This window comes from Cryptomeria japonica, chromosome 5 (genome assembly GCF_030272615.1).
Source record: "Cryptomeria japonica chromosome 5, Sugi_1.0, whole genome shotgun sequence".
Classification (NCBI taxonomy): Eukaryota; Viridiplantae; Streptophyta; class Pinopsida; order Cupressales; family Cupressaceae; genus Cryptomeria; species Cryptomeria japonica.
This window is the reverse complement of record NC_081409.1, coordinates 244,433,451-244,447,180: the sequence shown is the minus strand read 5'-3', so window position 1 is coordinate 244,447,180 and position 13,730 is coordinate 244,433,451.

Sequence of the window (13,730 nt, the reverse complement as noted above, 5' to 3'; positions counted from 1 at the left end):
TTTATTTTCAATAGTGCATATCTTTAGCGGGCCTGCCCTCCCAAGAAGCCCATAAGGTCAGTGAGAAGGGAACAACCCAAGTGGGAACAGCTAACGCCAAGTACTCCAACCCACTATAAAATAAACGTGATTTAATGAAAATAAATTCAATGACAGTTCTCAAGAATAGCTCTCCTTCGTACCTTCGGGTATATCAAACCTTGGTTTTCAAGGCTGGGAGACCTCTTAATTGAGTTTTTACCCCGACGCGTCGAATGGATCCCTTACTAAATCCAATAAAAATTAGAAGCTACCCAGTTTACCTCCAAACATTATTATCTTCTCAGTGTAGGGAGGGGGAAGAATCTCTCCCAAGGACACTCACCATATGTCTCTCTTGAGCATATGTGTGAACTCTCCTTTCGAGACCTTATTGCTAGACTCATAATGAGACTCTGCTAGCTCTTGCAAAGGAAAAAACACGGGCACCCTTTAGGGGGTGACAAGGTTGTGTGAGCTGATAGGGTACCAAGATGTGGGTTGAGATCTAATAATGAAGCCAATCTCCTTAGGATAGACTGAATGGTGTGTTTTCAATTGTTCAAAACCTGTGAAAACTTGGGCTTTCTTTAAAGCTTCTTGAACATACACTTTATGTGTCCTTTGGGGCAAAAGACAATCTGGCTTATGTGTTTCTAAATCACGTCAAGATATCATCCATTCAAACTCAACAAAAATTGCAAACTCAAACTTCAAACTGTCATGTTTACAAGTTTCACAATAGATTATCTCTCTCGGTCCAAACAATAGCTCTTTCGGTCCAAATAGTAGCTCTCTCTGTCCAAACTATAGCTCTTTCGGTCCAAACAATAGCTCTATCAATCCAAACAGTAGCTCTCTTGGTCCAAATAGTAGCTCTTCCAGTCCAAATAGTGGCTCTCTTAGTCCAAATAGTAGCTCTCTTAGTCCAAATAGTAGCTCTTTCAGTCCAAACAATAGCTCTCTCGGTCCAAACAGTAGCTCTCTCGGTCCAAGCAACAACCCTCTTAGTCCAAATGTCAGCTCTTCTGGTTCAAATGCCATCTCTTTTGGTCTAAACTAAAACTCTCTTGGTATGAATGTTAGCTATTTCATATTTCAACATTAGATCTGCAAGTTTGTGTTTCCTAAGTATGAGAATTAGTTATATGAGTCTACACATCAACTCTTGGAGTCAAAACAACCATTGTCTGAGTTATAACATTAGTATTTTAAACTTCAGAGTTCCTGGTTCAAACTTTAGCTCTTCTGGTCCAAATGACAATTCTCCTTGTTCAAACTTTAGCTCTTTTGGTCCAAATGTCAGCTCTCTTGGTTTGAATGTCAACTTGCTCATGTTTCAACACTAGATCTCTCAGTTTGTGCTTGCTAGGTCTAAACATCAGTTGTCTGAGTCTAAAAATCAAATATTTGGGTCCAAAAAACAATCTTTTAAGTTCAAACAACCATTTGCTAATACCAAACATCACTGATTTGAACTTTAGAGTAATTGAATTGTAGTATAGCATTTTTAGTCTTTGTCTCATAGTTCCTGGTCTATCTGGTAGCATTTTTGGTCTCTGTCTCAGAGTTCCTAGTCTGTCTGATAGCATTTTTGGTCTCTGTCTCATAGTTTCTGGTCTATCTGATAGCATTTCCGGTCTTTGTCTCAATGTTCCTGGTTTGTACCTCAGTGTTTCTGGTCATTTTGTCAATGTTATCTGGTCAGGATAGCAATGTTTTTGGTCATTTTGTCAGCATTTATGGTAAACTACACCAAAATCAGAAAACAAAAACAACCCATTTATCAGACAGTCAAACATAGAGATTAGGTTATCTTCTCAAGGCTCTCAGTCAGGTTATATTTTGTCAAAGCAGATTCAAAGCTAGACACATTAAGGTTTTCAAATATTCATCTCCAACAAGTTCAAGATCCAACATCTCAAAGTGCATCACCACATTTTCTTTGATAAATCGATCTCTTAAACATAGTTTCTCAATAGGATCTATTATCCTTTATCACGGAACTACAACGCTTGATCAAACTAACCTCATTCTCTATCATAGGATATATCATTCCTATTGAACTTGGTCATATCAAAACCACAAAACTTGCACTCCAAACTAGGATTGAGAAACTTGCAAACTAGCGAATACTTGAATGACCATTTTGTGTCATCCAAAAAAGAGGAAGCTTAGTCAAAAAGAAATCTTGAAAAGGAGAATATTTCTCTACATCAATCTCAAACTCTTATTGAAACATCATGTATTCTTACACCGCTATCGTGATTATCTACGCAGTCATAGAAATGAGTTTGCCAATGAACCTCTAAGAATGCTAGCCTTACAACAAAGATCGGGATTATACCAATCTCTCAACAGAAGTGGTCGTATCAATTTATCATATTTACCTCAGCAATTGATCACTTATTGAGACACATTATAGAAAATTGAAACCTCGCAAAATATTCAGGACACGTGTATGCCCGTTTTAACTAGGGCTCAGAGATGAAAATCAAAGAAATATAGAAATAGAAACACTTGAAATGGCAGAAGATTGCGAGGAAATGACACAAGGAAATGAAATATAAGAAGAGATAACAAATCAACACATTAGATAAATTCAACAAGATCCAAAATTTGATAAATTCATGGAGAAAATATTGGAGGGAGAAAAAGAGAAATATTTCTTAATGTTAGAACATTTTGGTGCTAAACTTCCCCAAGATTTTGACATAAATAACTTAGGACAAAAGGAAGGATCAAGTGACACTCACAATGACAATGAGCAAAATGAGGAAACTCTCAATTGCGGGAAGGATGACACAAGAACTCTTGAAGACACAAGAAGAACTCATGATGACACAAGAACTCACGAGGACACACGAAGAACTAATGATGACACATGTAGAACTCAGGATGATGCAAGAAGAACTCATGATGGTATGAGGATAAATCGTGTCAATGATACTCTTTTAAATCTCACTCAACAAATACAAACTCTACAACAACAGATTCAGGATATGCAAAATGGAACAAGTGCCAATATATATTATTTAGAAGACATTTGTCCATATCCTTTTGACAGGAGTTTGAACATGGTACCATTTCCACAACATTGTGAGATATAAAAATATTATAAATACGATGGGAAAATTGATCCACAAGATCACATCAGAGAATTTTGCACAATGAGCATGGAATTCTCTCACAATGAAACATATCTCATGTGGCTATTCTTTAGAAGTTTGAGTGGATAATCAATTGAATGGTTTTCTAAATTACCCCTTGGGATTAGATCATTTGAAGAGTTGGTAAACAAATTCATTTCACAATACTCTTACAACATACAACATGAGAAAATGATGTTGGATTTGTGCAATATTAAACAAAAGAGTGGAGAGTCTTTCATGACCTTCTTGCAGAGATGGAGACATTTATTCAACAGATATCCTAGACCAGTACCTGATCAGAAAGAGATGGATATATTCATCAATAACCTCATGAGTGAAATGAGTTATAGGCTCAAATTACAATGTCCTCCTAGTTTTGCAAAGATGATTGAAAATAGACTCAAAATTGAGGATGCTATGATTAAGAAAAGAGAATTGAAACTCTATAAAGAAGGAAACAATTCCTGAAACTCCTTCCATAATAACAACAACAACAACAATAACAATAATAATAAACTAAAATTTTGGGCAAGAAACATAAATGTTGTGAATGATGGAACAATTGATAACCATAATGTTAAACCACAACAACCTATATTCAATTTGTCAAGTAGAACACTAGTGAGCAATCAAGACAACAACGCTAAACCAAAATCATTATTTCCCAATATGCGCAAAAAATTTACCAACATTGGGGAACCATTGCAATCAGCTTTAAAAACTCTTCTTGCAAACAAAGGGCATCAAACCAATGATTGTTAAAGACTCAAACATGTTATTGAAGATTTAATTGACAATGAGGTCATCATAGTGGATGGGCACAAAACAAATGAATCACATACGACCTTGAAAACTCCATTGCCCAATTATGAAAAAGGTGAAACATCCAACAATCAAAATGACAAAGGGAAAGCAAAAGTTAACTATGCTCACGCTTATGATAATGTAGTAAACATCATTATCATCAAAGAGAAGACACCAACGAAACCAATGCATGCCATTACTTGAAGTAAAGCTAAGGTAGCATTCCCTAGTGTGACAAATAATGCAATATCTAACTCGAGGCAATACAACATAGTGGATCAATTGCAGAAAACCCCTACACAGATATCAATACTAGAGCTCCTAAAACTCTCACCAACGCATAAGGAAATATTAGAGAAATCTCTAGTTAAAACCACAGTCTCCAAAGATTTGGATGTTGATCAATTCCAAAATATTGTAGGACACCTCATAGCTCCTCATTTCCTATCATTCACAGAACATGATGACGTGTCATTGCAAAATCCTGACAATTCTCCACTACACATTGAAGTGCTTATTCACAAAGCACACATCAAACGTGTTCTCATAGATGGAAGAGCAAGCTTGAATATTTGTGCATTGAGTTTAGTGTGTGCCCTAGGTTTTTAAAAGAAGCAGTGGATCCTAGAAAGAAAATAACCATCAAAGCCTATGATGAAGAAGAGTGATCCTCTAAGGGAACAATGATATTACCACTCAGGATAGGACCCGTTCAAAGAGATATGGTTTTTCAAGTCCTGGACTTGAATCTATCCTATAACATTCTTCTAGGCAGACAGTGGATCTACGACATGCAGATAGTTCCTTTGACATATCACCAATGTATTAAATTCCCTTATAATGGACAAGAGGTAACAATTTTAGTAGATTCCATTTAGTATTGCAGTAATCTGAGGCTAGCTCAGGATGCCACAGTTCCTCATAATAGAGAAGCAATCTCTCCTATCTCATTATCCCAAGAAAAATTGTTGATGTCGACCTTAGAAAACTTTGATAAGAAACTAAAATTGAATGATAAGGGAATGGGAGAGTATTTTCTACAGGCTCTACCACTTTCCCCAATATCTTATGGGAAACCAACAAGTTCAAAACCACAACTCCTGCAAAAACCTCTTCAAATATTTGATGGAGCCTTTGTTAGAGCAAGGACATTATCTGAAGAAACTGAGAACAAGGATGTGCTACAATGGTTATATAAGGATGAAGAAGTTCAACAGAAAATCAATAATGTCAGCATACCCACAGAAAAATATGGAAAAGGATTCAACATCCTACAAAAAATGGGATACACTAGAACAAGACCTATGGGAAAAAGAAAAGAAGGTCTTCTAGGACCCATACAACCTAAATCTCAAATCGCTAAAGATAAATCAGGCTTAGGGCATGGACAAGTTACTCCAGAAGATGAAACACATTCTAGACAACCAAAAGAGAAGCACGATAGAAGGCAAGAGGAACTTTCAATCCAAAGAGAGGAAACATTTGATATAAAACAACAAGAAGAGAACAAAAGAAAATAAGAGGAGTTGATAATTCAAAGGGTGGAAACAACCGCTAATCAACAACAAAAACAAGAGGACATAAGATCACAAGAAGACAAAATCTCTAGTAGACTAGAAAAAAAAAAGACAAGAAATGGATGTAAGGCAAGAAGATCTGATAGCCAGACTAGCAGAAGTAACCATCAGTCCAGAAGAAGTTGAATATGAGAGAAGAAAAGCAATGGCAAGGAAAACAGAAGAAGCAAACCACAATCTATGTGAGCAAATATGTAGATTACAAGCTAGCAGTGAAACTGACTCACATGAGTAGGAATTTGATACATATTTTAAAATATCTTGTGAAGAATCTTGTGATACAAAAGATGTATATATTGATTTAGTCCTGCATATGCGGACCAAACTTTAGAATATAGGCCACTTGAATGGGAATCACAAACTAACGAAACTAACTTCACTGAGACCAATCGGAGGGTGATCAGGATAATGTATCTTGAGGAGAGTGATATCCTTAACTTAGCTGAAACAACAAAAAACTTTGACAATTATTTCCTGACCGTTGAAGTATTTAAAATTAACCAATCAGATGATCTGTTACCCTTAATACACCCATAACTTATTGATTGGCACATCATCAGAATCAGTAAAGTTGACACCTTCCCAAATGACCATGCTATAGTTGTATATCTGAATTCTGTTGAACCCATAACACCCAAAAGAGTCTCCACCAATGAATCTAATAACACATCTTCTAGTTAGGGGGTGCCAAATCTTCCAGTTGAAAAAGTGAAATTAAAGAATTAAAAAAAAGGTCTAATGCTGAAAACCATTTTATGGCAACATTTAACCAATCAAAAGATAAAATAAAGGGCATATCTGAGGGTGAAAACCTCCTTGAGGTGCCCAAAGATGGAAGATTTGACACCATCCCAAAACATTTTCAAGAAAGATCAGCTATCCTAATTGAACCTATAGAAGCAGTCAACATTGGTACTCCAGATAATTCCAAGATTCTTCATCCTGCAGCATCTTTAATAGAACAAGAGAGAAAAAAATACAATGACATCTTCAAGAGAAGGAAAATCAACTTTACATGGTCATACGCAGATATGCCAGGACTAGATCCATACCTCATCATGCATCACCTCAATGTCGCTTTAGGATCTAAGTGAGTCAAACCAAAACTCAGGAAGATGCATCCTCACATTGCTCTTCTAGTCAAAGAAGAGTTGAAGAAACTATTAGATGTAGGATTCATAAGACCAATTGCATATCCAGACTGGGTGTCAAGTATTGTACCTATATCAAAACCGGATAAGAGTATCAAAGTGTGTATAGACTTCAGGGACCTGAAGAAGGAATTCCCTAAGGATGATTTTCCACTACCAAGCATTGACATCATTGTAGATCTTACAATAGGTCATGAAATGTTCTCTTTAATGGATGGTTTCTTAGGGTATAACCAAATCAAGATAGCCCCTAAAGATTAAGAGAAAACAACATTCACGTGCCCTTGGGGTACTTTTCGTTCGAATGTCATGCCTTTCGGGCTCAAGAATGTCGGGGCTACTTATTAGAGAGAAATGAACACCATTTTCCATGATATGATGCATACCTGCATGGAAGATTTGTTTGCATGATATACTAGCAAAATCGCACACTAGAGAAAAACACCTGGAAATTTTAGACAGAATATTTGATTGATTAGAGAAATACAAGTTAAAATTGAATCCAAAGAAGTGTGCTTTTAGGGTCACATCAGGCAATCTTTTGGGATATATCATATCGGCTCAAGGAATAGAAGTTGATCTAGCAAAGGTAAAAGCTATAATGGAAATGGAATCCCCAAATAACATCAATCAGTTGCATTATCTACAAGGTAGATTGTAGTAAATAAGAAGGTTCATAGCACAATTGATTGATCATTTTCATCCATTCACTCACTTATTGCACAAGAATGTTCCATTCAGATGGAATGACAAATGTGAGGAAGCCTTCACTCAAATCAAGGAATATTTGGTAACTTCGCCAGTACTAGCATCGCCGATTGAAGGAAAACCATTGTTGCTTTACATCTCAGCTAGAGAAGTATCACTAGGAGATATCCTAGTGCAACAAAACAATGAAGGAAAAGAATGATCAATCTACTATATCAGCAGAACTCTAGTGGGATATGAGTTGAACTACACAATCGTGGAGAAAACATGCCTAGAAATAGTGCTTGCAACCCAAAAGTTACGACATTATATGCTCACACATTCAATGAAGTTGATTGCCAAGATGGATCCTCTAAAATATCTGCTAAGAAAGGTAACACTAATAGGTCGACTAGCTAAATGGGTCATGGTGCTGAGTGAATTTGATATTGAGCATGTTGATCAAAAAGCTATAAAAGGACAAGTAATTGTGGATCAACTAGTTGAAGCGCCCTTAGACGATGATACACCATTACCCATTGAATTTCCTAATGCAGATGTCCTCACTGTCAGCAAGAAGACTTGGGAACTATATTTTGATGGCTCCTACACATAGCATGGATTGGGTTCATGAATCGTATTCATAACACCTCAAGGCCACACTATTCCTAAATCATACAAGCTGAGCTTCCCATGTACAAATAATACTGCAGAATATGAAGCAATAGTCATTGGTCTCAAGATGGCCATTGAATGGAATATCACATAGTTTCATATCTATGGTGATTCCCAACTAGTTATCAATCAAATAAATGATGAATATCAAACCAAGGATGATAAAGCGATGCCCTACAAGAAAGTAGTTGATGATTTCAAGAAATACTTTGTAGAGATCACTTTTGATCAGATCCCAAGGAATAAAAATAAAGTAGCAAATGCCATGGCAATGATAGAATCTCTTTTACAAACTCAAGAGAATCAAGAGCGTTACGAATTCCTGGTGGAAGAACTCTTTTATCCAGCCCATGATTCCCCTAACACCCAAATCATTTGCAATATATCCAAAACCGATTCCTCACAATATGGCCCAACATATCTTTACTTGAAAGATAATATCCTTCCCCCAAATCTCTCACAAAACTAGAAATGAAACTTTATCCGTCAATCCACTCATTATACCATTATAGTTGATACCCTTTACAGACGAGGTCTGGATAATACTCTCCTCAGGTGCCTCGAATGTGGCGAATCCAAAAAAGCCTTAAACAAAGTCCATGAAGGTATTTGTGGCACACATTCAAGTGGTCTTACGCTAGCTAAGAAAATCATATGCTTGGGTTATTATTGGCCCATTGTGGAAAGAGATTCCTTCACATATGCTAAGAAATGTAAACAATGTCAGGTTCACGACAATCTGATATATGCACCAGCACAAAGAGCTGCATCCTTTGGCAAGATCATGACCATTTTCTCAATGGGGTCTAGACCTGGTAGGAAAGATTCACCCTTCATCTTAAAATGGACACAATTTTATTTTGACTGGATTGAAGCAATGCATTTAACAATAGTGATAGGGAAACAAATATCTTCCTTTATCCTCAACTATATCATTTGTCGTTATGAAATTCCCATATCCATTATCACTGATAATGGAAGACCCTTTAAGAATAAAGATGTGAAAGAACTATGTGAGTGATTCCAAATCCATCATAGATTCACAACACCCTACAATCCTCAAGGGAATGGTCAAGTTGAGGCATCCAACAAAAAAATCCTAAACTTTTTTGAAGAAGATAGTCAATGAAGCTGGTAAGGATTGACACATTCAGTTGAATACTTCTCTATGGGCTTATCGCACTAGCATTTTTACACCCACTAGAGAAACTCCATATTGCCTTGTATATGGGTTAGAAGCAATCTTACCAATTGCAGTAGAGATACCTTCTCTATGGGTGTCACTAAAGGGCCTTATTCTAGATGAGGAGCAGAGAGTATCCAGGTTACAAGAACTAGAGTTGCTACAAGAGCATCGCCAAAATGCTTCTGATCACTTAAAAGCATATCAAAAAAGGATGGCTAGAAGCTACAATCATCAAGTCAAGCCAAGAGTATTTATGTTGGGAGGTCTTGTCTTAAAAGAAAATCCACATAACAAGAAAGATCGAGAGAAAAAGGGAAAATTTGAACCAAACTGTTATGTCCTTTTGTCGTGGTTGCTACATATGGATCCGGAGCCTACAAATTGTCAACACTAGAAGGCGAGTGGTTTGAAGAACCTATCAACATAATGCATCTGAAAAAGTTATATGTCTAAAAGCACAAAATCCAAAAATAGTGAAAAAGCAGAAAAATACAAAAATACTGAAAACAATGAAAAAAATAAAATATAAAATATGAGAAAAAATGCAATAAAAACAGATGGTGAAAACCTGGCAACAGGTGCTATCTGTCAGATAGCTCTTCCATCTATGATTTCATGCTTTCCTTCTACATCCATCCATTTCATTTGTATATATCCATCATAAAGCCTTTTGTACATAATCAGGAAACACCATCTCACCATGGTTTGGATCATCATTGTATATCCATAATAAAGTTTGTGTCTAGACTGGGGGCAAAATCCTGAACCTAGCTAGGGGAAAACTATCACTTTGAGCTTAGTCAAATAGGAAGAATGACAGTTACACAACACTTGTCAAGCAAGAACTAGGACACATCCAATGTTGAACACAAGATCAAATCATCAACTATCAACTATCAAATTAAGAATAACAAACACATATCAATGGATGATCTTTTGACTAACGGTTTTAACACTTGGACAACAATGGTTCAACTTTTATATCTTGATTTTCGCTATCATAATTCCTAAGTGACTCAAGGATGTCTCTGCAAGAGGAACAAGGAAGGAACATGATAGTTTCTAGTCTATTATCTATAAATTAATCATTGATAATGTGCAAATTGTCTCAATACACAATCATCTAAGTATCATTGAGGACATTTTAGATTTGTACATAGAAATGGTTGATATTTCCTATTTTACGCAAGTAACACTCAGGTCATCTTGGTTCAATTATACCTTGATGCTTGTGCTAACTTACAATATCAAAACCTAGGAAAGTAGTGCTCAGGTCATCATGGTTCAATTATACCACCGATGTTTGCACTCACTTCCCACATTTTAAAGGCTCAATGATGACAAAAAGCAATGACCAAATGACTGGTCCAATCACAACATTGCATTTCATTCACATTTGCATATTTAAAGTAGTTTGCATTCCATTTTGCATGGGATCACAAGAGCTCATCTTTTCCAAGACCAAAAGCTTCAATATGGTGTTATCTCTCTTATTAAGTGATTGAGTACATTGCATATTAACAAAAATAATCAATTCATCTATCTTGCATGATAAGTTAGTTCATTTCATCACATATAAGCATGGCATAATAAGACATCATTCATATAGATCATTCAATCATTCCTTTAAAATTGATCATTCATGGCATAAATATTAATCTTGTAACATGGCATCATCATTTTATCCATCTTATATGAATATGCATAAATAAAATCATAAAAGCATCATAAAAATAGGAAACATTTCATTGCACATGCATCACCTAGTACATAAATACATCAATCATGTAAATACCACATTCTCATATAGAAAGCATACATCCATCATCTATAATCTATAATCTTATAGAAAGTAAAGCATACATCATGAAAGTAGTTGCATAGCATAATCATATAGCAAATAAAATGCATCCATAATCTCATAGGTCATATAGAATGAATAGAATCGACTACATATCATATCATAAAAAAGATCAATGTCCAAGGTACAATGATATCACAAAAATATCTGAGATACATCACAAATGTAAATCGTGGCAATCATCAATATCTCATCGCAGAAAGGTGTATGCATCAATGGATCAATGTCCCATATCAGTGTGACCACTAGGGCATGAAGCAAAACTCTATCCTGATGTGACAGGTCTGGTAACACCAACTTATACACTTGTACCTGGGTCCTCACCTAGGGGATCTCTATGAAGGGGCCCTGTCACTGCTCGACTCTCAAACTGGCTCTGCCCCGATCTCCTGCTCATCTGTGAAAACCTTGGAGCCCTCTGATCAACATGAACAATAGTGTAGTATAAGGTCCTATAATACTTAGCCTCCTGGATCGCCTAGTGCATCATCTTTAGGGAAGCCTTCCCTGAACTAGACCCTCCTGACATCTTGATAGGGAGGTTGCTAGGTAAGTGCTCAAAAGGCCATAAAAGGAAACAAGAGGTATTGTTTGAGTCTGCTCCTGATGTTTGCAACAACAAGTTTAGTTACACTTGATAGGTCTCTCTACAAGTCTTCACCATCAACCTCCCTTCTTGGTGGAAATTCACACCCTTGCTCTAGCTTACTCCAACTCCTCACTTCACCCATCTACACATTTCTCAATCACTGGCTTACTGGACATTCAACTTATTGTTTTCATTGTTCATTAGGCAGTTCCAACATGGTCATGTAGGGGCAGCAAGGTTTTGTTCAAGTTTGTCAACCAAACTTAGTTTTAGGCCCATAGCCTTTAGCTTGCTCAATACACCAACCAAGGGTCAAAAAATCCAACTGAGGCTATGCACTACCCAAGGTCCTATTTGTCATTTGGTTCACTATTTTAAAATTTCCACACAAAGTCTCATGAGCCCCAAACTCCTCCTTGCAATCAGGTTTAAAAAGTGTGTGTTATGCAGTCAAAGGGCTACTAGCCCGTGGAGGCCTAATTGGCCAAATTTTTCTTATTCTGCTCAACGATGGTTAAAATCTCCCACAAACTCAATTTAGATGGTTTTTTAGGGGTATTTTCTGATGGATTTTCATGGTTTAGGCCTCTGCTATTGAAAAATGAGGACTGTCCACTATTTGTGGCACTTTTGTAGGGTTTGGTAGGGTTTAGAACCAGTCATTCAGGACTTCTACCACACCAAAATGAAGCCTTCCCCTACTACTACCCTGCAAAAATAATGCCAAACACTTGGCACACATTTGAGAAAGGAAGTGGAATACCACTATCACTGTCAAAATGCTGCCTTTTACCAGTTAGTTGTTGCCATCTCTTTAGACCTTCATAACAAGGGAATTGAACTAGAATTACACCTCAATGGGCTCTGTAAAACACTAATGAACTTCCCTATTACATAGCCTTCATGGTTATAAGGCTTGGATTATGCTTTGAAGCATTCCTTAAGCATTTGACAAATACAATTCACAAAAAATAGTGAGCTCACTGTTTTGTTTACAAAGTGAGAATGTTCAATAAGAATAAGCTATTCTAACAAACCAATATGATGCTCAACACTCTTGGCCATATGTCCAGACCTCTGCCTCATACATTTTTTCACTCCAAATTTCTTTTGGGTGCAAATCTTGAGTTTTTGATCATGCTACTAGCCGAGTAATCAATACTTGCCTAGTATTCACTCAAGTCCTCCTTCCAAACACAATTTTGGCATAAAGTAAAGCATATGTACATTATATACATGAGTTAAAACTTGACTAAATCCATTTTGTGTGATCCCAGACCTGGATTAGTCAAGTGGTAGCATTTTGGAACCTCAAACCCTTGACAGGGCAGTGAGCACACAGAAGTAAAATAATTTTGTACAAACAAAATTCCAAAGGGAACTAGTACTACAATCACTTGGAGAGAATTTTAAAACTACTATGCACACTTTCCAAAGGTATAGTATGGACTATCAAAGCTACAGTACGGATTGTTACTCCAAAGAAGCAAAAAATAGTGAATAAAGCCAAAATTTCATGATTTTTATTAGGAATCTCTTGCTCATACAATCACCATCCTTATTCAAGGAAAAGAGAGGTCTTTTTATAGTCCAAAAAGTTAGTTATCAAGCCCAATATGGACATGAGGCTTACACAACTTCATTTTGCAAGAAAAGTCAAAAAATGACAACTTTTACAAGCCCAAATGACAACATTTCTTGCTCCAAAAGACATTTTTGACAATCTAACCTTATCAACTTATCTAGGCACCTTAGACATGCTTAAAAACACTTATCAAACATGTTTCAATTCTTTGGAAAGCATTACAAGACCTTTTTGGCAATTTTGCACATTTTTGCCAAAAATTGTCAACTCAAAGCCTGAAAGGCAAAACTAGACCTCTTGAGCCCAAAATGAGATCAAGACCACTAAAACAGACACACAACAACCTAAAACAACATTATAAACTTGACACAAGACATTACAAACATGAAATCACAAATTACTCAAAAAGGAGAGTTTTGCTCAACTAGGTGCTCCTGCACCATAC